The sequence below is a fragment of the Macrobrachium rosenbergii genome, chromosome 55, assembly GCF_040412425.1.
Source record: "Macrobrachium rosenbergii isolate ZJJX-2024 chromosome 55, ASM4041242v1, whole genome shotgun sequence".
Classification (NCBI taxonomy): domain Eukaryota; kingdom Metazoa; phylum Arthropoda; class Malacostraca; order Decapoda; family Palaemonidae; genus Macrobrachium; species Macrobrachium rosenbergii.
Genome location: NC_089795.1, coordinates 19,644,112 through 19,671,594, shown reverse-complemented (window position 1 = coordinate 19,671,594; position 27,483 = coordinate 19,644,112). Strand labels below are relative to the sequence as shown.

Here is a 27,483-nt window from a genome sequence, read left to right as displayed (position 1 = left end):
TTTATCCTGTTCTCCAATAAATTTACTGCTACAGAAAATTATTACACAAACTCAGGACATTCAGGTCAACCAGCCTAGTAGCCCCTATTGGCCCGAAGAGCAACTGGTTCCTCTTCTTCAGGAACTGGGATTCACGGAGTCTTGGATTCCCAAGCCCATACTGGCCCAGACAGTGCTGAAACCAAGACTGTGTCAGCTTCCTCAGAATTCAGAATGCCCTAGTTTTATGGACTTTATAAATTCCACTGGCCAAAAGGGCAAACATTGACCCTGTCAACCACTCTGTTTCTTGAATCAGATAAAGAGATTCTACTCTTAGACGGTATGACTCAGCAGTCAAAGTTAGCCTCCTTCCTAAAAGCATCACAGGCCAAAATCGCGACAACTAATTTGGAGTCTCTTTGCTTTAGATCACTGTTTGAAAGGCCTTTGCTCGGCCACTATTACCACAGCCAAGTCAGCCCTGAAAGTATTTCTATCTGGCTTTAAATCGACCTTGGATTCTGTTTTCATCCATCCCAGAGCATCACATTTCGTCTGAGACCATTATCACGCCCACATTCCAGTTACGTGGTTTCTCGCGGCGACGTCATAAGTTAGCATCGAGATAGATGCTTTTCAATGCTCTTATCAGGATCTGTTAAGGAAGACCTTATTTCTGATTAGCTTGGCTTCAGGTGCTAGGAATCTCAGAGCTGTGCGGCTCCTACCAGGTGATATTTGTGAACTTCCTCCCGTCGGAGAGGTCCTCCTTTCCCCTGATCCTAGATTCTTAGCCAAAAACGAAGACCCACAAGACAGGTGGTCTCCTTGGAAGGTGGTGCCCCTTCCACAAGACCAGTCTTATATTCAGTTTTATACACTTAAATCTTACCTTTTAAGAACTCCACAGAGTAAGTGGTCCTCTTTTTATCAGGGAGAAGGTGGTACTCTTTGCTGAGATGGTATAAGACAAAGAATTCTGTATTTTTATTAAACGGAGCCAGCAGATTCGAGTTCTGGGTTCATGATATTCGAGCAGTTGCTAACCATTAATTACTTTTCATAATATGGATTTCTCAGAACTGTCTAAATACGCGGGTTGGAAATCACCTCCCCTGGTGTTTAAGCACTATTTGGAAATCGCTCGAAGCCCTGGAAATTTTCTACCATAGCTGTGGAGTGTCATCTCCCCACCTTAACCAATCATATCCTTATCCTCCTTTCCCCCACCGCCTGCCTCATTTACTTCTCCTGCTTATACTCCTGGTTGATCATGCCTCTGCCTTGCTCCTCATATTGATGTATCTTGTCTCATTTGAGTGGAAACTGTAATCTGACATGTTATGATTGTATTTTCTTGTGGGAGTACTGGGCAGTTTTTATTTTTGCTCCATGTACCTAGATATATGTATATGCACTGTATATTTTGTTTACATTTGATTTGATCTCTTCGTGTTTAGCTTAAGTTTCACGTATGTAGCTTTAAGATTGTGTATACCAATTAAGATTATGTGGCCTGCGTGAGCCTGCAATTTTCGTATGATAGTGTGCTTTAGTAGTGTTAAAGTGGTTTTGAGACCCCTTACGTCGTGCTGAGACTCCCCCACTCTTTTCGTAATTTTAAGTCTTTGATGTGCCTTAGGTTTAGTGTTCTTCTCATGCTAAGAGATTCCCTCCGTAAACTGCTTTCGTAATTTATGTTTTTCTTCAGATTGTGTTTCCTCGTAGTTTACAGCCTTGGCACCAGTTCTCTGTCACTATTTCACAGCTGACGGGTTGGACTCAGAAAAGGATTTTGACAAGGAAAAATCTATTTCTGAGAAGGTCAATGTCTGATGACCTCCCCTGACTCACCTGTTGCTCCCCTTTCTTGCACATGCCAGAGTCTGGGGTTAGTGCTAGCATGGAATTAGGGTAGGTGGCGATGTTGCACGTCTGGCGGGTATTGGGTGTAGTAGTGCAGCAGATTGCTGTAAAAATCGTTCAGATAATTAGAAGACAAGCATGGTGGCACAAACATTCCTGGAACTGCGCTCTCTTAGAAAAGGGTGCTGTACACCTGAAAATCCAAGATGGCGGCTGTTTTTCAAAATCAGCCTGCATCTATAATTTAGTCTGGTTTGGGCATCTATTGGATGGAATATGCCAGTTTTTTTAAACCTCTAAACTTTTAGGTTATAAAAATGTTTCCATACCACACATTTTATTGAAAACCCTTACTAAATGAATTGTAACCAAGATGGCGTACAAAATGGTTGCCATAAAAGTTTTTCTATCCACAGCGCTAGCAGACATAGAGACAACTGTTTATTGGCAGTGGTATATTCATGTGATCAGACCAGTTTAACTAATATGCTATTTTCAACTGAAATAGTAATCGTATGGTCACATACAACATTATTATCCCTAGAACTGCCAACCATAAAAAAGAAAAGAAGAAATACGGACTAAGCAAGCAATCTGTAACATAGGTCTCTCAACCTGCACCTTTGAAAAATTCGAGGATAAGAAAGGTAGGCATAGCATGACACGTTGGATGCTCAGCTAGATTATCTACTGAAGAGAGAGGCAATATTTATCCTGGAGCTTCCATTTTGCAAGTGCACAGGCTGTGCAGGGAAGACCAACAGTAGCACTTGCACCTTTCCCGACAGCCTGCTTTGCATCCACATTTGGTAAGCTGTTGGCAACTCTTGGCTAAGGGCGAGTTGGTTGTCCAGAGGACTTGCCATGCTTCACCAGACTTTTGCCATCCCCACTCAGCGGGGTTCTCTGGCTGTGGCTGGCACTGGGTGGCCTGCCCCCACACACAACCAGCCTGGTACGCCTTACGCTTGGTGTGTTGGAGAAACTCCCCTGGTTGGTGGAATGGCCTCTGTGCCTTTGTTTTCTAGCAAACATATCAAATTTCTAGCCTCATCCACAGTGCCAGCAGTGCTGGATCTTTCATACATAAGTATGACAAACCTCTCCAGGACCCTTCCAGGTTTGCTCTCTTCCACTCTGGGAGGAATTGGTGACTCAGTTTGTAGAACACAGTGGGAGCCTCTGGAAAGATGTTCCATGTCTGCCAGGCGGTCTTCTTGCCCTTGCTCGGAGAGGCTGACACTGTATCCACAGCCTGTGAGCATGGAAGAAGGCATGCCATTCACCTTCTCCTGGCCCAGAGGAGTTGCAGTGTGCACAGCAATCCAGGCACCAGGCTCTGTGTGACAAATGCCACCAAACTTCTCCCTAGCCCTAGATTGATGGAAAGCGCTGACTGCAACGACAAGAACATCTGTGTCATTGCTTTAACCGTGATGGTCTTGGCTCCATGTTCTGTGGCATATTTGGCATGGAGAAGATGCAGGTGTCAGCCACTCATGAGGCACTTTTCCAGTCCCTGAAGACTAGCCTCATGAGTGCTGAGGACAGCAGACCCTTTCATTGGCAATGACAACATTTGTGCTTGAACATCTGGGCAACTTTGTCTGCCAGGAACTGAAACAACTCTGTCTTGTTGGCATCGTGTCTTAGAAATTTCGCCAGTTGGATGGAATTGTGTTCTTGTCTGTCACCTTGCACCTTCCTCATATTACGTTGGAGCCTGGTCTCAGCTTTGAGGCTAGATGTATGTATACATCAAATACAAGATGTGATGATGTGTACTTGCTGCTATGGGGATTGTATCACAGGCAAAGTCGCAAAGTGCACCAGCCCTCAAAGGTCTTTCTTTCAACTTTGGTGTGAGCATGGACCAGCTGATCCATCTACAATGAGGACATCAGTCTTTGGTTCTTTTGTCTTCTAGTGTAACATGACTCTCCAGGACCGGTCCAGCTGAGACTTCTGACATGTGTGACCTACCCACCTCACTAAGGAAGCTGGGAATGTTTGATTCTCGTGCTGGAAGAATTCTGCAGATCACATTCACGCTCTGACCAAATATAAATAGCTTTGAAAGCTAGCAATCCTCCTTCAAGTTTCTGCTTTGACTGTTCTAGGAGCAGCTTCTTGCCCTGAAAGAAGTCAGTTCTGTTCTTCTATCGGCTCATAGAAGAACTGCATTGTTGTTTGCCAAGAGTCTGAAAACTTCACAGAATTTAGTGCGGCCTCTGTCAGGTGTGTCTGTAGAGAAGTTCTGCTGAGCTGGGGATGGGCAATGTCTTTGTTGTCAATGGAATACAGATCACAGACTCTTCCTGAAAGGACTTCCCAAAGTGTTTCAAGCCAATGACAGCTTGACTCTCAAGAATGTCTTCTGCGCATCAAGGTGTTTGTTCATGGTGTGTTGTCTGCTCGCTGAGCTCCTTACTTTGAACCTCTGTTTCGTATGCAGACACCAGCGGATGATCTCTGGGCAGCCACCATCCATCTTCTGGTGCTGACCGGATCTTCAGTCAGCCCAATGAAACCTGCCATCAGCCTTTATAAAGGCGTTGGTCTGCTCATGAGCTCGGTCAAGAGCCATTGCTGAGAACTGGCGACTGGTCTTGTGCACAACAAAGTTGCCAGCCTTGAACTCCTTGTGCAACTCTGGGTGTGAACTCTCTAGGGTAAGCATGTCCCTGAGGTGAATAGGCAGCCAACGAGCATAGTTTGTATTATTGTTGGAAAAGAAGTAGGGTATCAGCTCATGCAATGCCTGGCAGTAGAGGACAAACTTGGCCTCACGGAAGGACCTGATCAGTAGGAATATCACAAGTTCCATAGACAACACCATGTGCCAGAGGAGTGGAACTGTGGACTCTGCTGTCTTCAGAAAGTCCCTACTCCTCAAACTCCTAATGCCTGCTCATTGTTGTTTGCTTTCTCCTTCAGTAGTCAGTGTATGCTGTCCTCAGGAGTTTGTACAAACTAGAGGCTGTAACCTGGTGCATCTGCCGTGTCCTGGATTACACTTGCAGCTGACAGGAAGGATTCTGCAGTTCCAGATGAAGCAACTCCTGCCTCACCAGAGCTCTGTCAACCACTGCCATGAAGAAGAGTACCAGAGATGTCCTTGCTGCCATCTCAATGTTACGGACTCACCAAACATTACCAGATACTTGTCTTCGCCATACAGTCAGGCCACTGCCACTGCCACCTGCTTTGCTACGGCATGAATTGACTGATCAGCTGTGTGATTATAGGTATCTGGCCAGGTTCAGAAAATCAGTGACATCCTGCACTTTCTGTCGTGTTTGATCGTAACAACAGAATGAGCCTGATCACGCAGGAGAGGGAAGCAATGAAGTTATGGTTACTTCAAATTCTGACTTCTCTTCATTGAGCGTGATGACTGACCACGTCAGATTCACTGCATCATCTATTTCTGGGTGACTATGACCTTGTCTAGCCACTGATACTCCAGTGCAAGCTGTGGCCAAGATATCTGTGGTGGCTTTGGTATTGCAGTATTTGGTATGGCACAGGGTTCTTTGTTTGAAAGAAGCTGGTGAGATGTTTGTGAATGTGTCCGGCAATTCGACACCGACCTCACTTTCTCAGTGCAAACTTCGGTTCTTTGTTCCTGTCAGTGTTCTCCTTAATTGGGAGTGCTGAAATGCAGATGCTAGTTCCATGGAGGAGGTAGTGGCAGTAGTTGCAGATGGTTGTGAGTAGATGTTGTCCCATCACTGCAGTGGTGAACAACCGCACCATGATGCTGGGAGACAGACACACCCTCCTCCATATTTGCTAACTATGGCATCTCCTAACTGTGCAGAGACCTCAGTACTCTGTCATAAGAATACTGAGGCCATACTGGTGTAGCATTTCAACAGTTTCTCTTCCTGGATTTTGGCATAGACTAGGAGTCCCATGTGGGCTGAATGGTGTTCTCTGTCTTTGGAGTGTCTATGAGTTGTTGCTCCCTCTTTGTATCAGGGTAGCAGTTGAACTGCATAGGCTGTGCAATGGCCTGGTCACGACTTTGATGCTCCAAATCGTAACTGTGACTTGATGTCAGCCCAGCTATAACCATCCCCTACAAACTGGAGCAGGAGAGGAGGCACGAATTTCGTACACAAGCCTCAGAAAATGTGCCATCAAACCGTGACTGATGATCAAGTATAGACTTTCTGAGAATATTTGCTGCTACTTAATGAAGTACGCTGCCTCTGAAAGATCAGATGATTGAGCAAAGTGCTTTTCCACATCTTTAGAATACAAGTAATACATCTCTGCCAGATTTATGAGCCTCAAGTTCTGGAATTTCTGCCAGAAGTTTGTCTTTGAGTCTCATTAAATTTACATGGTGACTCTACCTAATTGTTCCAGGCGTTGTTGGTAGAGGTATGAAATATCTCTGCTCAGCAAATGTGAGCTGGATACATCTGAACAAAGTTTGTTTTCAACAATGCTTAATGTCATCAGTTCTGACAAAACTAGTGGATACACATCTGATTCTGACTCAGTGCTACCTTGGTCTTTCTCAAGGCTCCTCCAGGTAGGACCTTTTTTTCTGTGTAGAGGCACAAAGACAGGCATGGTGATGCTTAAACTCCTGTGCAATGACATCCCCACCAGTCAACAGCAAAGACTTGCCATCACTAAGTATCTCTGCACATTCCACGCAATTTCAAGTCAAGGCCCTTAGTACTAGCCTGTCTGAGGTCAGTCTGGGCACTGCTTTCTCACAGAAAATGTAGCTTCCATTGTCATGACTGGTTCGGCGCAGTTTGCGACTAGTCTCAGTGTTGCTGGTCTGGTCATTGGATTTATGCAGCATAACGCACGAGGTCCAGTTTAGTGTTGTTAAACAACCGGCGACCAGTTCACATGGTATTTTGCTGCATTTTCCTGAGTGGCTTGCTCTATGCCATCACCTTCATCAAGCATGCTGGATCCATTATCAGTGGCATTTCATTAATTTCACTGAACATGGGAATGTTCCTTGCCAGCATTGTGTACCCATCATGGTCTAGGACGCGGTAACGGAGTGATGTCAGGTGCTCACCTCTTTTAATCCTTCTGACAAAGACAACGCAAATAATTTGTTTTTCTGCTCAATATTGGATTGGCATCACATTCTGCCATATTTCACTTTTGATTAAGGCCGAGGGTTATCCTTTACCACCTTAATAAACACACATTCCTGTATGGGATTCCAACTGAGTTCAGTCTCCTACACCTAGCCCGATCATTCATCAGTGATTGCCATTCAAGTCCGTGTGATCTGTACACCATCGGGTGGTACAATTCATCATGCTTACAGCCCCAACACCCTTGTCTCAGCTCTCCCGGCTGGCATCCTGTGTCTATTCAGGTGGCTATCTAACTATAGCTGGTCTGGGGCTGTTAGAAAGCATTTGGGACACTAAACTAAACTTATACTACAACTACTGGTCTAAGACTACAGGATTAGCAAAGCTGGATTAGCTGGCACTGAACCCCATGCAGGTTACACAGCAGTGATGTCGCAGTGTGCCTGGTTGTGTGCAGACATACACTCTTTTACATTTATTAATTTCCTTCAAAATTGATGAGTTATTCGAAGAGATAGCCTCATTAGGATCTAAAACCACAGAAACAAGATCCATGCTTAAAACGATAATTGTTGAACAGGCATTATTTCTCATTATAGTGTGTTTCTACAACATAACCAGCAGCCATATAGCCCCATATTTCAAGGTAAACTGTACTGAGGAGGAAGCTACAGAAACATAATATTCTGAAAATGTATGGAAGAGCTTTACCATGGCAGAGGTGGGTGGATATCGTCTCCAAATGCAAAACACCTGAGTTCGACGGGTGAGTTGATGGGAGGTGATATTCACTTATACCTCTCTTGTGGCCGACTGGGTTAGTGCATCCACTGTAGTCCTGAGATCTCGTCCTTCGCTGGTTCGACCCCACAGGACGGTGAACTTATTATCAACTAAAAAATTCCCCTTCGGTAACATATATGAAAATATATTATTTCCGAGGTAGAGCGAATTGGATATTAAAGGACGTTTGTAGCTTTCTGATTGTATATGAATCACGGTGATGTGATAAATAGTCATATATATATATATATATATATATATATATATATATATATATATAAAACAATAATTTTCCGAATTACACAACACTTAATTCTGTCTCTCTCTCTCTCTCTCTTAGAGGAATTTATTTCTGGTAACAGAAATTCATTTCTCGGTATAATGTGGTTCGGATTCCACAATAAGCTGTAGGTCCCGTTGCTAGGTAACCAATTGATTCTTAGCCACGTAAAATAAGTCTAATCCTTCGGGCCAGCCCTAGGAGAGCTGTTAATCAGCTCAGTGGTCTGGTTAAACTAAGGAAAGTTCGGAAATATCTGACAATGGTCTATTTTAAAAGTAGCCTGATTCCTTCTAGGGAAATGAACATGTTATGGGACTGGAAATTTCCCGCCGCCCAGCCGGATTAGGTTCTGACCATGCTCTCTATTTTCCAGTTTCGTTCTCAGCTCTTCATTCAGTGCCGCTTCCGTTGCGTTTCGGCCGGACACAATCTGGTCACTGGGTCTTAATGTCATATAACCTAAGTCCAGTGGGAGGGACATATTTTGGCATCATCAACTAGACCAAACTGAAGACCGTGAAAGTGTTGGCTAACTCAATCTTATCATCATGTCTGCAAAGCAAGTAAAAATGAGCTGAAGTTTCTTCGGCGCATCGAGTTTTCTGTACAGTTGTATAATCAAGGCCACCGAAAATAGATCTATCTTTCGGTGGTCTCGGTATAATGCTGTATGAGCCGCGGCCCATGAAACTTTCAGCCACGGCCCGGTGGTGACCTGTCCTATAGCGTTGCCAGACGAAAGATCATGGCCAACTTTAACATTGATTAAAATAAAAAAAGCTACCCAGGACAGAGGGCTGCAATCTGGTATGTTTGATGATTGGAGGGTGGATGATCAACATGCTGGTTACTGACCCTCTGGCCTCCAGTAGTTTTAAGTTTAGTGGACAGAAATAGTGCGGATGGAAGAAAGTAATTTCAATAGTTTTCTTTTACAGAAAACCAAAAAAGATAAAACTGAAACTGAAGTTATGCCCTGAAATAATTTCTATTCATGAGAGTAATACTGAACCGATAAGTTACAACTGTCAAAGAATTACAGGTTAACTACTGTACCAAACAAACCTAAACTTCCTTTATTTTTGTAGATGTCACTAAAAGACCTTAAGGGTTTATTTGACATTTAGACCAAATTTGGATTTGAGATTTGCATGGATCTCTGCCTCGAAGTTTTCTGTGACCAAGTGAGATAAAGTCTCGCTTCAACTGAAGACCCTCCATCGACTCCGGAAATTGCCGAGTTTCCAGCTGAGAGATTTTGGCCAAAATCCACTTCATAAGTTCACTCGCCTGGGAATCGTATCTGGTCTTGATGGCGTCGTTGCTTTTCATTAGCTGTGTTCAGTAGGGAAAGTACCCCAGTCAAATGTTTTCACTAGAAATGCAAATACAAGAACGGTGAAACCTTTTTCTATTTTTGATTACTGTATTAAGGAACAAATCACGCCATGCATGTCTCATTCATTACTTGTTACTTCATCTCATTCGGTAAGTTAGGCAAAGAGTTGAAAGCTTTTAGACCTTGAAAAATTTTTTAGCATTGAACAAGACTCCAGACTCCAGAATTAAAGCAAAAACAGCAACAAAATGATAATGTCTGCGAGGAAGGTCTGATGAGCGATATGGAACGAAATCAAACAGTCAGTTCTGTGATTTCTTAAAATTGTATATTTCTTAATTTCTGATATTAATCATTATACTTAAGTGAAATACTTCAACTGATTTTTGGTCCGACCCTAAAACAAGCTGATACTTGTGTATAAAGCACGCTCAATATTGCTACAGAAATGGCCCGACGAAGGTAATAAAGGGCCTCTTACTAGACATGTTTCCATTTCCGGATATCTGCAGGACAGCAATACTGTAGTCAAGCTGTATTCTTGACCGGTTCATCACCTCTTCGCTCTAAGCATTATTTATAATTGGGAATATAACATTTTAATGACAACGTTTTCATACAGTTCTTAAAATTACAGTCAAAATAGCAACAATGAATAAGAAAGGAACATTTACTATGACTAGATGAAATTACATAAAAAAATAAAAATAAAATAAAAATAAAAACACAATCCACTCCCTAAAAGGTATTTCCCAAGTTATCTTCCTCCGCCCAAAATCCAGAATAATGTTTGTCAGTCTGCATTATATTTAGTATTATCGTGAAAATCTTATTATACGAGTATAATTATTTGCGTCACCTTACGAAACGACAACAGCGAAACAGGCGAGTATAGAGAGGGATGTATTAGCCTGAGTTCTCGTTCTAGACCCAGAGTTGAAACAGAAGAATGCCCTTAAGTGGAATTGCCGGTTTCCTGAAGCATAGTCGATCATAAGTCGGGTAAAATATGAATATCATGCCGCAACAGACGGCCGACCATCAGTCACTTGACCAAGAAATCAAATTCGCTACTAATACCTTTCAAAAAAAAAAAAAAAAAAAGTCCATTTCATGGCCTACATTCCAAATGAAATGTCTAAAACCTTACCTTGACATCAGGTTTCTTCAGGTTACCCAGACTCTGATATAAAGATGCCAAGTAAGTCAGGATACTTTTCTCGTCTGGGTGACTCGTTGCAATGTCTGTCAAACAGAACAGAAGCCAAAGTAGTGGATGCAATATAAATTGTACAAATTTGCTCTCACACTTAAAAGAAAATATAACAAAGGCAAATTTTACCAAAGGACTGCGTTGATTGGAACCAAAAGACCGGTTGCAAGACTCTGACAGAACGTACAGTATTGAAAGAAATAAAGAAATAGGATAATTCCCTGTTTTGTTTATTTCATCGTAATTAACCTTATTAGCACTCCTAAAGAGGCCAAGTGGAAACGAAAAGAGTGAGGCAGAAAGTGTTTTTTTTTTTTTACTAAAGAAAGCAATGAACTCGGTTCTTGGATAAAGGAAGATTTAAATTTTTAAAAGAAAGTCACGATCCGAGCAAATATAGCACCTCAGAATTCTACAAAGTATTGTGGGAAGTGATAGGTTGACAGGTGTTACAGGCCACCTGAAGGGGAGTCAAATTCTCTCTCTACCTTTGTTCATCATTACCTCCTTAGACCACCACTCAGTCTCAGAAACAAAAGTAGGGTGTGCGGTGATTAACTGGGGTGGAGATAGGTCCCATGAAGCATCAATAGATGACTAGTAGAGGCAAGAATGGAAAATGTAACTAAGTTCCACAGAAGGACGTTGGATATCAGTTTGTGAAGGAATAAAGACTTGGGCAGGCGTACTATAATGAAGAATCATGGGTGGAACCAAAGCCATAAATGGTCTGTAATGAACCATTTGTCCAGAAATTCTTATCATCCTTTTGGTGGACGTCATTAGAGGCCATATTTGTACCAGTTGCACCGTACTTCAAAAGCAAAAGAGTGGAAACAGGACAAGAAAAGAGGGGTGTGGGAAGTGTAGTAAGTTCAGTATGGTCAAGGTAGATGGAATAACAGAGCAATGCAACGATTAATGTCAGATTATTCAAATTCAGTTTAGACATTAAACAGGCAAGATTGGAAAGCCATTGTAGTTTCAGTCTTGGGTCTTGAAGAGCGCTTTATAACAGTAGTTGTGACAAATCTTAAATAAACGCCGGAAACACCAACATCAGAAAAACTAAATTCCACTTCCTTGAAAGAGAAGAAGTACGGGATGCAGTTCCAACACAAGCTACGCAAACTAACATTTTATCGAGTTTCAAAACATTAGAATAAAAAGGAACTGCTTTGCGGGTTTTCACAAAGAAATTAGATAACCAAATTTGTTCCTACATGTATGGGGTGGGGAGCGTGAAAGTAAGGGCAAATAATTCGTGAATAAGAAGAGCGCGGAGAGAGAAGAAAAAGAGTCACAAATTATTTTCCTCACCCTCGGCGTCGAGAATCTTCTCGACTCCCAATTCTCTGTGAGCAACATCGAAGGCGTTATTGAGGTTGCGAATGGGCTCATCTGGCTTCAGGGAATCGTAATCTATTATGTCAGGCCGATGAGCGTGGATTAGAGCATTGAATCCCATACCATCACTCCAGGAACCTGTGATAAAAAATGGTGAGAAATGAGGCTATATACCAACGAAGATGTAACGAGCATTGCATACTCACACATATATATAATACATACATACACACATATATATATATATTTATATATATATATATATATACCTATATATATATATATATATATATATATATATATATATATATATATATATTTATATATACACAGAGGTATGTGTAGTATATATATATAATATATATATATATATATATATATATATATATATATATATATATATATATGCTAGGTAGAATGTGTGGCACCACTAACTCCATGACAACACTTCTACATTGCCAGTACTTCCTCTTCTTCAAGACAAAAACTGCTACTCTGCTACTTCATAAATCTGTTCTTAAGCCAACGTCTACAACAGAATTATACTACAATATAGAGGAAAGAAGACAGAATTATGGTTAGAAATAGACTGAGATAAGAAGATTTAACACGAATTTCTCAGGTCAGAAAAATAATGATTAATAAATTTCACAGGCCAAGATGTATCGGGAACACTCCTGCTCCTGAGAGAGACCAAACGTCCCGTAGCCACTTTGCGTCCAACTTGGTTCGTATCGAGGGGCTTTGACGCCTCCTCCGAGTTCAAATTTGTATATTAAAACTGGTCCCAGCTCCCTTGGATCCCCTGAAGATGACGGTGTCCTTCAGCACAAGAGTGGCAGTCATGTCTGGACGGCTGAAGCAGCATTTTCTGGTGTGAGTCTGTTCAATTTTTGTTTTGATTCTTATTTTCAACAAATTTTCTGACTTTAACAACCCTATTCATTTGAAGTGCAGTTCCTTTGTAGATCTAGTGCAGCCTTTAAAACTGCAGCCTTGAAGACCAGAGGGAGCAGTGGATATTATAGAAGTGGTGCTAAATAGTATGGGTTCCACTTGGAAGGCTGTACTAAGTTAAGTATACCTTAGTTTAACCAGACCACTGAGCTGATTAACGGCTCTCCTAGGGCTGGCCCGAAGGATCAGATTTATTTTACGTGGCTGGGAACCAATTGGTTACCTAGCAACTTGGGACCTGCAACTTATTGTGGGATCAGCCACATTATAGCGAGAAATTAATTTCTATCACCAGAAATAAATTCCTCTAATTCTTCATTGGCCGGTCGGAGAATTAAATGCGGGACCAGCAGAGTGCTAGCTGAGAACGATAGCCACCCGTCCAATGAGGACCTAGAAAGACTGTACTAGAAGAGAATATACATATTTGTGTAGTCTTAAAAACCACATTGCCCTCTTAACTTCTCGAATCCTTCACTTTATGGATACACTTGTCACTAAAAAGCCTTAAGTTTAAATACAAGAATAGGTAGTAATTCTGATGTCGATAGCGGGATTCGAACCTGCATCCAGAGTATCAGACCGTGGTCATGTATCCAAAAAAGCGTGAAGAATTCGAGAAGTTAATGGGCATTGTGGTTGTTACAATTGCATACGTATCTGGTAAAGACTGACTAGTAGCTTACTATATATTGTTAAGAGTATCTCTCTCTCTCTCTCTCTCATCTGGCAAAAGAAATTAAATATATAATAAGTAAATTAATTAATTAATTTTTAGTAGGACCACTATGAGCAGAATTCGCCTCTATAAGCCCTCTCACCACTGCCTTTTTGGAAGTGCTTTAATCTCTTCTCTTGTTCGAGTGACTGCTGAGACTCTTTAAATTCTAGGTGCTAATCCAGTGGGAGTAAATCCTCGCCCGAATGGAACACGTGCTCGCAGCCATCTTGAATTTCGGCCATGCTGCCAGGAGACCGACACTAGCACCAGCTATAAGGAACGAAAGGCATAATCCCAGCGAGGCTATAAAGGATCTCAGAAGGACCCACTCGATCTTAGACTCTGATGGTAGCTCATTCAGGACTTAGGTGCCTGCTCTATGCCCTTCTCAATCCGGACACGTGAGGGTCAGGGCATGACAACCTTGTTGTTATGAGAGTGATACTTGCCCTCCCCTATGGCTGGCTTTCCCGAAAGGTAGTGCCAGGTAGGGTTGATTTCATCAGTCCACATCCTATTCATCTCGCTAATTTTCACTTTTCATTAGTGCGGGAATGCCACAGTGAGACCTGTATTGCTTTTTATTGTTGTGTTGTTTAATTTGCCAAGCACCAAAGTGGAGTGTAATGTAAATCATTAACTGTTGAGCTATCGGAATCGAGTTCAGTCCAGGCACCTTCTGTGTAATTCCTCGATTCCTTATTAAAGTGTTATCTTTGGCTGAGTAACCATAGGTGTTTCAATTACAGATTAGGAGTAGTCAGCTGTGGACCTGTGTATCACCTTGTGTGCATAGTGATCCCACTACATCTTTTGCAATGGCCTTTGAAGAAGGCTCCCATTGTGTCTTTTCAAGCAACTTCCTGTCATCTGCTTCCTTCAACTTGTATTATGGCCCTTATTTGCTTGTCCCAAATTACTCTGCCATTCTTCTGACATGTGTTTCTTTTGTAAATATATAATTAATTAAGTTAAACCTCAGAGTTTACATGAACAATCCTCTCTCGAAGATAGGCTTTCAGCTGTATTTCTGATGTACATGCTTCTACCTGACCTCAAGGCCAGAGTCCAGATTTTTTGCGTCATGCAAGGTAAGTTGAATATATCCCTGGTGTTCACCATTCATAAACTAGGACCCCCAGTAGAAATGTGTCAATATATATATATATATATATATATATATATATATATATATATATATATATATATATATGCTCCTATATATATACTCACCTATATGTATTGTGTGTGTATGTGTGTGTGTGTGTACACTGAGTCACTTGATCAGTATTTCTGAAAACTTTTACCGACAAGTTTCGATTTATTTACATATAGCAAACCACACTCATGTGTATATGTGAAACTTAGTCATATCATCAGTTGGCATTTATAAGTGTATTTAAGTAAGTAATCTGAAGCATAAACATCTACAGCGTCTACTGAACTTACTTGAAAAGTCCTTAATGTTGAGGTTCGAGGTGTTCTCCTGTTATCTTCCGGCACCAGTCAGGATTTTTTCACTTATAGGGTTTCTTGCCACACTCGAGAGTGCAAACAAATCTTCTACTCCTTGGTATAATAATAATATGTGTAATAATAATAATAATAATAATAATAATAATAATAATAATAATAAAAAAGTTGAAAAGACATTCTTTAATACAAGTTTTGATTAAGTAATGTAGTTTTAACAGCATTTACTGTATTTTATATAGTAAACGCTCATTCAAATCTTATCAGTGCTTTCTTGCGTATGAGATAGTTTGGCTTGGTGTCGATATTCATGTCGGATATGAATATCGGTCAGTACTTGCAACCGCTAACTCAACAACTGATAAGACAATTGAGCTGCGTTTACACAAAATAAATATGTAGAAGACGCCATTTTGTTTAACTGCATGTAATAATAATAATGTAATAATATGTAGCCAATAATAATTCAACTAATAATATATGCAGTGCTAAAGACAAGCAATTAATGGGCACACATACATATCTATACTCTTTAATGTATGTGTATGTAAATACGCATATTTATATGTATGTATACATATATGTGTTTGTAGCTATATAGGCGTGTGTGTAAACTTTGTGTGAGCATGTACATGAATGGAGGCAGTAAATAATGGCGAAAATATCAGTTTCTTAAAAAGGAGAACAGAAATAATGACGGGGTTCCAATAAAAATCCATCCCTTTGAGAATGTTTACAAGCCAAGAAGGATCACTCTTTCTACCATTTACAGCTGCAGGTCAACATCCAACTGCCAGTTTTAGACACTCATATTTGGGCACTTGGAAGAACGACGAAGCTAATGCCTGGGAGAAAATTTCCATCGGCCCCAGAGGACCGCACGGGTGGGCATTACTGAAAATAATGTGCTCGAGCCGTCCTCAATTAAAAATCTCATCAAATCAATGGCTACAAACCTTTTACAAGAAAAGTGATGGCGTGGATCCGCCGGTGGGGGATTGGTGGCGGGAAGGGGGACTTAGCGATTGATTAAGTTTTTTCTTTTCTTCTTCTTTATTTTGAGAAAATCGATGACATTGGGAGTACAAGAAAGAGAGCGCGCGTTGGCAATATGCTAATTATGGCAATTTGAATTGAGAAAATTGCTGGAAAAAGTTTCGCCGGAAGGAGAAAGGGGAAAAAACTGAAATTAGGTTTATGGTGGCTCCTAAATGAGGGGTTCTATCACGCCAATTCCTCAGATGGGCAAAGCAGAGGCATGCGAGGGGAGAGAGAGATTTCTCCCACGGGAAGGGCCAAAATGGTTTGTTAAAAGATTGGCCGAACACATAAATGGGATTCAGGTGCTGAGCAGGCAGGTGCTAGGCTGGTTTCAGTGAAATCTATGATTTTGTGGGTAAATAGGTAATTCAGTGCCCTGGTTGTTAGGCGACTGGTGTGGGTCAAACCAGGAAGTGAAGAACATAGGGCTGGCAACACTATCCCATACAACTTGCTAAGGACTTGTAGGTTAAAAGGCTCCTGGCGACACAGGGCTTAGGGAAGGAATGCGTACTGTGTCAACAATTATTTAGTTCTATATCTTTTCCCCCTGCAATGGGTGTGAATTTTTATCACATCTTATGACGTGTATATAGTACACACACACACACAAAATATATGTATATATATTATATGTATGTGTATATATACATACACACACACACACCCAGCCTTTGTTGGCCAGGCAGTTTGAAGCTAAGACTGTCATTGATGGGCGAGTTCAATTCATGGCTTGGCTGATGAAGAAGTTGAGGAATTTATTTCTGGTGATGAAATTCATTTCTCGCTACTTTCAGTGGTTCCGGATTCCACATGCTTCTATGGAGTCCCGTTGCTAAATAACCAATTGGTTCTTAGCCGCATGGGCATAAGTCTAATCCTTCGGGCCAGCCCTAGGAGAGCTGTTAATCAGCTCAGTGGTCTGGTAAAACTAAGGTATACTTAACTTTACACACACACACATATATATATATTCTGTATATATGTATGGATACAGATATGTATGTATGTATGTATGTATGTATGTATGTATGTATGTATGTATATATATATATATATATATATATATAAAATATGCATATATATATACATATGTACATATGTATATACTGTATATGTTGCAATGAATGGAGACTCCCTCAAAACCACCTGTGTCCCGTTTTACATCTGTAACATAATTGAGAAAGAAATAAAGTGAATTCTAATTGTTTGTTGTTGCTAGAGCCTTAGTTTCCACCACTTGCTGTAACACTCTCTCCTTCCTTCCCCAAAATGATTAAGCCTAACCCCTCTCTGTTCAAAATGACTTGGCAAGGCCTTGTTCCAGGTCTTCAAAGTGCCTTCTCGAAGGTGTCAAGCAAGGCAAGGAGGCCAAAGAAAGTTGGCACCGCCTCATTCTAGATCCACGAGGTTGGCTTGATGCCATGCAGCCTATGAAAGTAGTAAGATTGACCTTTGTACCTATGTTGGACGCGATGCGTAATCCATGAAGGTTGTTATAGACGATGCAGCAAGTGAGATAGAGAACCGCTCAGAACACCACCAAGGACAGTGTCCTTACGGCACCTACCCCTTGTGTTTCGACCACAGAGGCTCGAACCGGTATACTTTTGTAATGGCATTTTAATTCCCTCATCCATCACCAGTGCCCTATCGGACGAGGACACCATCATCTCAACAAAGGTAATGTACCTGAATAAGGTTTCTTAGTCAGTCACGATTCCTGTTATTTCTCTGCCTGATTTTTCATTTAGTTTCCATTGTGTGATCACCTTTAGTAATTTATGTTGGAGCATTCAGTGGTAACATAATTATGAATTTAGCAGTGAACTGAGTTACTTGGAACCATCTGTGCAACCCCTCAATGGTCACTTGCCAGGCATCTTGTGTATTACAGTAACCATCGTTATTTGCAGATAGGCCTTGACTGTGGAATCTCTGGCTTATCCATGTTAGTTCCCCTTCGAACCTGCGTGCTTTTGATTATGATTGTTGTCAGCGTGAATATTTATTCTGTATGGGATTCATTATTTTGTGGCCTTATTATTGCCTGCCCAATGGTCCGTAATTCTTCTGATGTGTTTGTCATGTAAAATATAGTGTAGTTAGGCAAACCCGCCAGGTTGCATAAGTTTCCCTCATGAAGAGGCCCTAAGCCATAGATTTCCACTTGTTGTCCTACAGATTTTCCCTGTGTTAAACCAGATGTGTAATAAATATAAAGGAACTCCCCTACGTTCATCTGTTGCCTTAGAATCAAGTAAGTATCCCTCGGACATTCAGCCAGCAATGTATATATACATATATATATATATATATATATACATATATATAAATATATATATATATATATATATATATATATAAACTCTAATAATTTGTTTCTTTCATGCATAGTTTCTATCATTAAAAACAACAAACTAAAATTAAATCAGAATTTGCTGCAATCTGGTACAAAATAAAATTAAAAATTAAAATTAAATTAAATTAAAATTAAATTAAAATTACATAAATTAAATAAAAATTAAAAATTAAATTAATTCAGAAATCAGAATTTGTACAATTGCTGTAAAGAATGACCTATGTAGATCAGTTTGGAACAGACATTATTACCTTTCATTTAATGCCCAAAAGTTGGAAATACTTTAAAGTAACAGTATTAGAGACTGACTGTTAAATCATAGAGTAATATTTTATCTTTTGGTAAAGTTATTAAGATCATTACAAATTTTAGATTCATTTTATTTTCAAATTTTAATATAGTCCTGCTGATGGGGAAGGTTCATATATATATATATATATATATATATATATATATATATATATATATATATATATATATATATATATATGTATATATATATATATATATATATATATCTCTGCTATATATATACTCTATGTGTGTGTGTGTATGTGTGAGTAGGTGGGTGGGTGGTCATACTTTATAATGAGACGCAGCATTGGCTTAGCGGAAACGTTCAGGGCATGTTTCTAAGAAAGAAAACATCAAACACGCATTCACGTGGGAGGGTTAGTGGAAATTTTGAGTATATTTTGAAGGTCATTATTTATGTATCTGGCCTTTAATTATGTGTTGGTTTTTTGCCATCTGTTACTATATGAGGAACAACTGTTATTCTTACGTGTCTTATTTTCAAAGGAACAACAAACCAGCCAACTGTCCACAAACAGTAAATCTTTGATGCTTAAAATCTATACTTTTTAAAAACCTTCGATGTGAATGAAACCAGTTTGCGCATTTCTAGGAAGACGTCCGTAATCTCATATAACTTTGGTTTACAAAACGTGATTAATTGTAAGTTCAGATAGCTATGCCGAAGTACAAAAGGTTTTTGATACAATGTCACACTGTTTTCCAAACACAGAAAGAAAATCGCAGTTACCCACTGCATAAAGTGCAAATTTCTTATGCTGTTCAATTCTCTTTTCCAATAATCTTCCCGCTAGGCCAATAAAGAACGCAAGTGGTAGTAATCTGGAGAAGCCTGAACAGTGGAATCCAGTCAAGATTATACCTTGTTCTCATTTTTTTCTTGGTGGTATCTTGCATTAAACATTAATGAAATTCCTTTCATTTTACAGGGCACTTGCACATACATACAGCTGCACATGTGAATATGATCTATATGTATATTTATTACATAAAATATGTGGCACATACATAACAAGATTATACAGATACAAACACATTATATACATATATATGTATATATATATATATATATATATATATATTTAATATTAATGTGTTTGTATCTGTATAATCTATTATATATATACATATATTACATACAAACTACTCTACAGATACGGACAATATATATATATATATATATATATATATATATATATATATATATATATATATATATATATATGTGTGTGTGTGTGTGTGTGTGTGTGTGTGTGTGTGTGCTTGTGTTTATATTCATCTTTGTATATATATGTACGTGTGTAGATATATATACATACAAATACATATATTGCAGGCAGATTGCATTACTGCCTAGAGTAGTAGTGGTTACAACTGAGCTAAATACTTTTAATGAAGCACCGCTAATTAACAGTATTGGATTCCGGTGAAAGGTTGTCTTTCATACCAAACAAAATTAATCAGTCCAGCATTTGTGCACTGAGCTTAGCAGAGAAGTAATCAGTTTAATAAATATACTGTAATATAACGATAACAATTTTCTAACTGACATGCGAGTATAGTCACAAGATTATGTGAACATCATTTTCAAAATCCTTTTCCAACATGTTTTACCTTTTAGTTCCTTTGGAAATTATTTTCAAAATAAGTGGACAGTGACAGCTTCTCCGGGTCGACCCCATCGTGAATGCCAATTTACCCCCAAAATTTCACGGGGTCTTCTCTGAGAAAAATGCAGTATTTGTCATAGTTCCCATTTTACAAAGTAATTTCGATAACGGCAGAAGATATGATCACAAAACCTAAATCTCAGACACATATGAGGGCCTTTTGGGGGAGTCCTACGATATGTGCGAAAGCCCTTGGTACGCGCTGTCACTCAGATTTTATGGATTCACTGTTCGCCCATCACAACAATTTCCAACTAGTCTGGAAGGAGATGACTGGCATAGCCGACAGACACAAAGTTAAGTACTCATATAATATATATATATATATATATATATATATATATATATATATATATATATATATATATATATAATTATAATCACTTTTGTACATGATTCATTTATTGAAGACTACCACAGGGGAAAAATAAGAGAGACAGGTGTAGGCTGACCGGTATCGACTTTATTTCAAGCCATTGACAGAAGGACTGATGTAGACATACGTATGAACACACACACACACATACACACACATATATACATATATATATATATATGCTATACCATATATATATATATATATATCTTATCCACACTAACGATAGGCTACAATTGCTTCCTCCACGACCCCTTAGAGATTGCCTTCCTCCACGCTCCTCTGAGAGATGTCCTTCCCCACGCCTCCTCTGAGAGATATCCTTCCTCCACGCCCCAAGAGATGTCCTTCCTCCACGCCCTCTGAGAGATGTCCTTCCCTCCACGCCCTCTGTGAGATGGCTCTTCCTCCATGCCCTCTGTGAGAGTTGGCCATTCCTCCACGCCCCTCTGAGAGATGGCCCTTCCCTCCATGCCCCACTCTGAGAGATGTCCCTTCCTCCCACGCCCTCAGAGATGTCCCTTCCTTCACGCCCACTCTGAGAGATGGCTCTCCTCCACGCCCACTCTGAGAGATGTCCCTTTACTCCACGCCCTCTGAGAGATGTCCCTTCCTCCACACCCCTCGAACAGATGTCCCTTCCCTTCGTGCTCCTCTAAGAGATGTCCCTTCCTTCCACGTCCCCTGAGATGTTCCTCACTGTAGAGATGTCCCTTCCTCCATGCCCCTCTGAGAGATGACCCTTCCCTCCACGCCCCTCTGAGAGATGACCCTTCCCTCCACGCCCCTCTGAGAGATGGCCCTTCCTCCATGCCCCTCTGAGAGTTGGCCCTTCCTCCACGCCCCTCTGAGAGTTGGCCCTTCTCCACGCCCTCTGAGAGATGGCCTTCCCTTCACGCCCTCTCTGAGAGATTGCCATTCCTCCACGCCCCTCTAAGAGATGTCCTTCCCTCCACGCCCCACTCTGAGAGATGTCCCTTCCTCCACGCCCCTCTGAGAGATGGCCCTTCCTCTCCACGCCCCATCAGAGATGTCCTTCCCTTCATGCCCCTCTCTGAGAGATGGCCCTTCCTCCATGCCCCCTCTGAGAGATGTCCCTTCCCTCCACGCCCCTCAGAGATGTCCTTCCTCCTCGCCCTCAGAGATGTCCCTTCCTCCACGCCCCTCTGAGAGATGTCTCTTCCTCCACTCCTCCCTCCACGCCCTCTGCCAGTTGGTCCTTCCTTCCAAGCCCCCTCCTGCCAGTTAACCCTTCCCTCCACGCCGCCTCTGCCAGTTGGTCCCTTCCTCCACGCCCTCTGCCAGCTGGTCCTTCCCTCCACGCCTCTCGATATGAATGGACGATGCTCATTTAAAAGATTGTCTGTCTTGAAAACTAAGTAACATTCACATAAGGCGGATTTCAAAGTGGCGAGATTTCGAAACACGTTTGAAGGTTTTATTAGCTGGAGGGACAATCCTTCATTATCCCGAAAAATTACTGTTCCGTAATGAGCTCACCTGTTTACCTGTCACATTGATGAGACGCTTCCGTTGGCGTCATTGTATTTAAGCAGTGATAGTGCAGCAGATTTATGGCAAAAATCGTTCAGATAGTGAAACAAGCATGAAATTTGGCAGGCGCCGGCTTAACTATTTTCTCTCAGAATGGGCGCTTTATCACCATTTCCCAAGATGGCGGCTATTTGCAAAATAGCTCTGTGTTACACCACTGGTTTGGGTGATTTTTATTGGATGGAATATTAATTTTTTTTTAATATCACTTTTTGTTATAAAAATGTTCCATGGGAATTTTGGAATTCCCGCGAATATCTTGAGAACAGATGAGACTGAGGCCTTGTCAACTTGCCGTGGTCAACCCAAAACACGATTCGGTCTAAATATGTCCAGAATCTTCCATTTTCACGATCTCCTCCTTGGTGGTGGTGTCGTTTCAGTTTGTTTTATGTTGTTGTTAGTGAGAGGAGGAACCTTCAAATGTAGTGAAATGTTTATAGAGTGTTGCCATTCTTTTTGTATAGGTGGATGGCTTCATATTTCACCCTTTGACAAGGAATCGTTACATTTATTTCCTTACGTTGTTATATTAATGTACATATTTAAATCCAGTATTGTTTCTAAAGATCTGGTTTAGATGAAATATTTGGCTCTGTTATTAGAGTTGGACTTGACTTCAGTTAGTGCTCTCTCTCTCTCTATCTCTCTCTCTCTCTCTCTCTCTCTCTCTGAGCTCAACCTATATATCTCTCAGCCAAGCAGACCAACCTATATTTCTCTCAGTTGATGTAGACTACACATCTCTCTTTCTGGTTGTAAGGAGGGAATTCACCAGAAAATGCCTGCAACCTGTCAGGGATGAATTATGAATTCAAGGTTAAGTGTTTTGAAACCTGAAATGTAAGGAAGAGATCTCTCTCTCTCAGGACACCTGGATCAGGACAAAAGCTAAAAGACAATACTGATCTTCTTCCCCAGGATTGGTAACAATCCCAGGAAAAGATATGTCCCGATTGATGGTAAGAAGATCTGGAGGTCAATAGGCAATAGTAATAATAATAATTAGCCCTAATTCTGCAATATCAAGGAGAAAACCAGACTAAATGAACATTTTCAGTTCTTAGACTAAGAACAACCAGACAGTATTTGCTGAGACCTCCACTGAAAGAACCATATCACTGATTATAAAGCGATCAAAAAGCTATTGACTTGGTCACTAATAGATCTGCTGATCTGGATCGTCATACAACATCAGAATCCGAAGAGGCTGCCTCTGGTCCTGAACTGTGGGAATCCATCCAGTTTAATAATTTGGCAAATTCTGCATGGCGTAAAAGTATGTAAGTTAATGATTTTGAACGAAAGAAAGGTAATCTCTGTCACGACATAACAATCCATAAGTTAATTCTGGCGTACAACTAAAACAATGGCACAATCTGGTTTGGCATTAAAAACATTTGAAATTAGCAGCTATTGATTCTATGAATAGCAGCTTATTGAAAAATGTGACCCTGACTGAGGCTTAAGCTGAGAAGAACAATATATAATAATTATATATAAATATATATTCATATATATACATATATATACTGTACATATATTTATTTAACCCATATCACTGAAACAAAAGACGTTCTTAATAATAATAAAATTAATCTCAATGTAATGGTATGTAATAATTCTTGAATGAATCATCATAAAAGTTTACTAAAAAAACATAATATCTACAGGTGTTTGTAACCCTTATGTATGCCCTTGATAATCTCATAAAACGTACCTACACATATACAAAACATATAACAGCCAAATAAATCATTTATGCTCATTAACCCAAAGGGAGTATTCCAAATTGTCCACGAAGACTTACTTCTTTCTGGACGAAAGCGAGGCATCTGTTGGCATTACTGATTTTGTACTGTCCTTATTCTGTATTTGCCCTGAGATCCTCCCCGTGATGATCTCGAGTAATTTTCATTAACTTGATTCCGTCATCCAGGTCAACAAACAAGTCCTCAACTCCAGGGTTTATTCTGGAAAGGGATTTCAGAGATATATAAATCGGAGAGAGTGGATAAGTTTTTAGAAAACAAATGAATCATTAAAACAATAATTATACAAGCTATTCAGTACGATCTAGCTGGATCAAATGAGCATAAATAATCAAAAATTTCTGACATCTTTGAAAATATTAAAAATAAGCCAAAACTTTATACGGTAAATCAGAAGCGTATTGCAGAAAAATCTGTTTATATCAGATGAAACCCTGCCAAAGAGTGTCGACTTCTGTTTTTAGTGTTTAAAATATATAGCGACCAAGGATTAATTGAACCGTCAGAATCATATGATTAATTACGACGATTTCGTATATATAAATGAGAATTTCACCAGATTATTAAACTTTCGTGGTGATATGTGTAACAAAAAACCCGTCTTGATCACTTAAAGGATAAATTTTGACCAGTGTATCTTGCACACACAACCACCTATTAACATACATACATATAGCAAGTACAAATTAATGATGAGAAGTACGGATTCCCTTACAAGTATATGTATTTATCTACACACACACACATAGATGTTGTATATATATATATATATATATATATAAAATATATATATATATATATATATGATCATATTATATATATATATAAATATATATATATATATATTTTTTTTTTATTTTGTTTTTATGATAGGTAAATGGGTGAAAGAAGGGTGAGGGCAGTTAGCTAGCTAACCATCCTTTCTGGAATAGTTTAGAAAGTGAAATATTAGTAAGAGTAATGTCAAGTGTGGTTTATCCATCAATTTTATTTAGGTAAAATTGGCACATATTTTTCTATCCATTAACACAATACAATAATAAATTTCCATTATAACAACATAGTAAATTGTACATACTGCATATTTTTGAATTTTATTTCTTATTAGTATAATCATATTTAAAACATAAAATAAAATTAAAAAATTTCCCATTTCCTCATTTTAACCTTGATGTTAATTATCATAATGATTTTGCATGATGACCTGCCGTAAATTTTAAATATTACTTTTCACAAGGCTTTTCTTAATAATATAATGGTTGAGGTTCATCACAGATGAAATATGAAGATACTCTTCTCGACCATCTGTGGTCTATGTTGTTTGGGTGTTTCTCTCTTCTGCTGCGGATTCTTCTGTTAATTCAAAGTTGTACTGATCTAGTTTAGCTCCATATGTTAAAATTGCCAGTCTGTATAATCTTTGACTAATTGGTTCACTTTTATATTTTTTTTTGTATTTGTTCTATATTCAGACCGTCATCTTCTTGATTAGTGTTTCTTATACGGACCTTAGTATCTTATTTTGGAATTTTTGTAATGCACTTATATTGAAGTCGATGCTAAATACATCGTGGGTATTGGTGGATATTAAATTATTGGTCTGATTAGGCTTTTCAAAATGGATTTTGATATTTGTGTTCATATTCCTAAATCGTTTTAGCTTTGTATTTTTCTGTTCTTGCTATTCTTAGCAACATCTCTCACGTGTCTTGATTATTCCTCTTTGTCCGAACCTTATTCCTAGTATTCTTGTTTTTTACTAAAATTCATCATTGTTGGTCTAACATTATTTGTATATTTATAAGAACACACTAATACTAGTTGGAATTTAGATTTATTATCTTTATCTTCCACTTCTTTATAAAACTGATTTATTCTTTCTCAAAATTAATATTCATTGTTTTTAAGCTACTTTTCTTTTCAAAGTTGAAAAACTGGTTCGAGTGCGTTTTTTTCTGGGTGTATAATTATTTGAGTTATATCATCTGCAAAGCAGACATCAGTAATTGCTTGACTCTGGTAAAAGAAATATCTGATGTATATAATATGAATAGTGTTGGACTGAGTACAGATAATGGGACTCCACTTTGTAACGGTCAATGGATTCCCCTAAATTTTGTGACTTGATTGCTGCTGTTATCTTTGATGAAGTTGCATAGTATTTTCTCAAAAATGTCTGGAATATTGAGATGTAATATTTTGTATTAATGCTTAACTCTCCATACTTTGTCAAAACTGCCTTTGTTATATATAATCTACATACTAAGTTACATAGTATAACTTCTTTATGATAAAAATACTCTCATATTTGTTGCTATTGCAATCTGATCAAGTCCCTTATCCTTTTCTAAATCCATTTGATTAATACTGTGTAGCTGATTACCTTCTAGGTACAACACTAATCTGTTGTTAATTATTTTTTTCAAATATTTTGCCCGTAATTCAGTAATGATAAACATAATTCTACCTGACTAGTATCTTTTTAAATGGTTTGGGTATCAAAATCATTAATTGCATTCTTGAATATAATTTCAAAATATCCCATTGAATCCCAGTTGTATATTTCTCTTAATTTTTTCGAGTGCAATGTCTGGTAAATTTTGAATTATACCTTGTTAAATGCACAATTTCCTGGTGCTTTGTGTGAAAATTTTTAATTATTATTTTGATTTCCCATAACTCTATTTTCCTTGTTAATGTTCAGTCTTCATTGAGTCTGCTAATATCAGCTGCATGATGCGGATTTGCCTGTTTCTATGTTGTTCAGTGAATTCATTGACTATTGTCTCATGTTGGTTGTCGAAATTTTGGTTATCCTCCTACCAAATATCTGAATATTTTCTGCCAGTAGGCCTTGTGCAGTACTTCCTTCTCTTTGTCATCATTATATTTTCTCATTCCCATGCTTTTTATGTATGGCGAAGTATTAGTTCTGCTTCCCATCAGTCTTGCAACGGAGTTCCAAAATTGTTTTGGGTTATTGTACTGTATTTCTGTGTTTTTTATTAGGTCTTCCCAATTTTGATGATATAATCTTGAGTTTTCTTGTAAGAACTGTTCTTGTAATTGACACATATCTTCTCATTAATATGTTGTTCCACCCTGTTATAGGTAAAAAGTTTTGGATGTTGTTGTTAGTGCCATTGTATCAATTTCAACTTATCACTACTAATAGGATGTGAAGTGTGGTGTATTTAGTTATGGGTATATGATTTTTATTGCTTCCTCTATATTTTTTTACCATTCTTCAAGCTCGCCATCTACTATTTCTTTTGTTATTTCTATTTCACTTGAATTTATTGTTAGTTGTCTAACATTCCTTCTTCTATTTCATTTTTGAAGCTT

At 39.1% G+C, this 27,483-nt stretch overlaps 1 protein-coding gene across 1 annotated transcript in view; it reads right to left on the bottom strand.

Moving 5' to 3' along the window:
• Window positions 1-24,326, bottom strand: part of LOC136835667 (spectrin alpha chain, non-erythrocytic 1-like) — a 68,424-nt gene extending 44,098 nt beyond the window's left edge. The window contains exons 1-6 of the mRNA XM_067099499.1: window positions 24,087-24,326; window positions 15,025-15,138; window positions 11,871-12,035; window positions 10,488-10,582; window positions 9,162-9,333; window positions 8,337-8,550 (exon numbers count right to left, since the gene is read on the bottom strand). The gene's annotated coding sequence lies outside the window, so the exon portion shown is untranslated. The remainder of the gene's footprint in view (window positions 1-8,336; window positions 8,551-9,161; window positions 9,334-10,487; window positions 10,583-11,870; window positions 12,036-15,024; window positions 15,139-24,086) is intronic.
• Window positions 24,327-27,483: the final 3,157 nt, after the last annotated feature.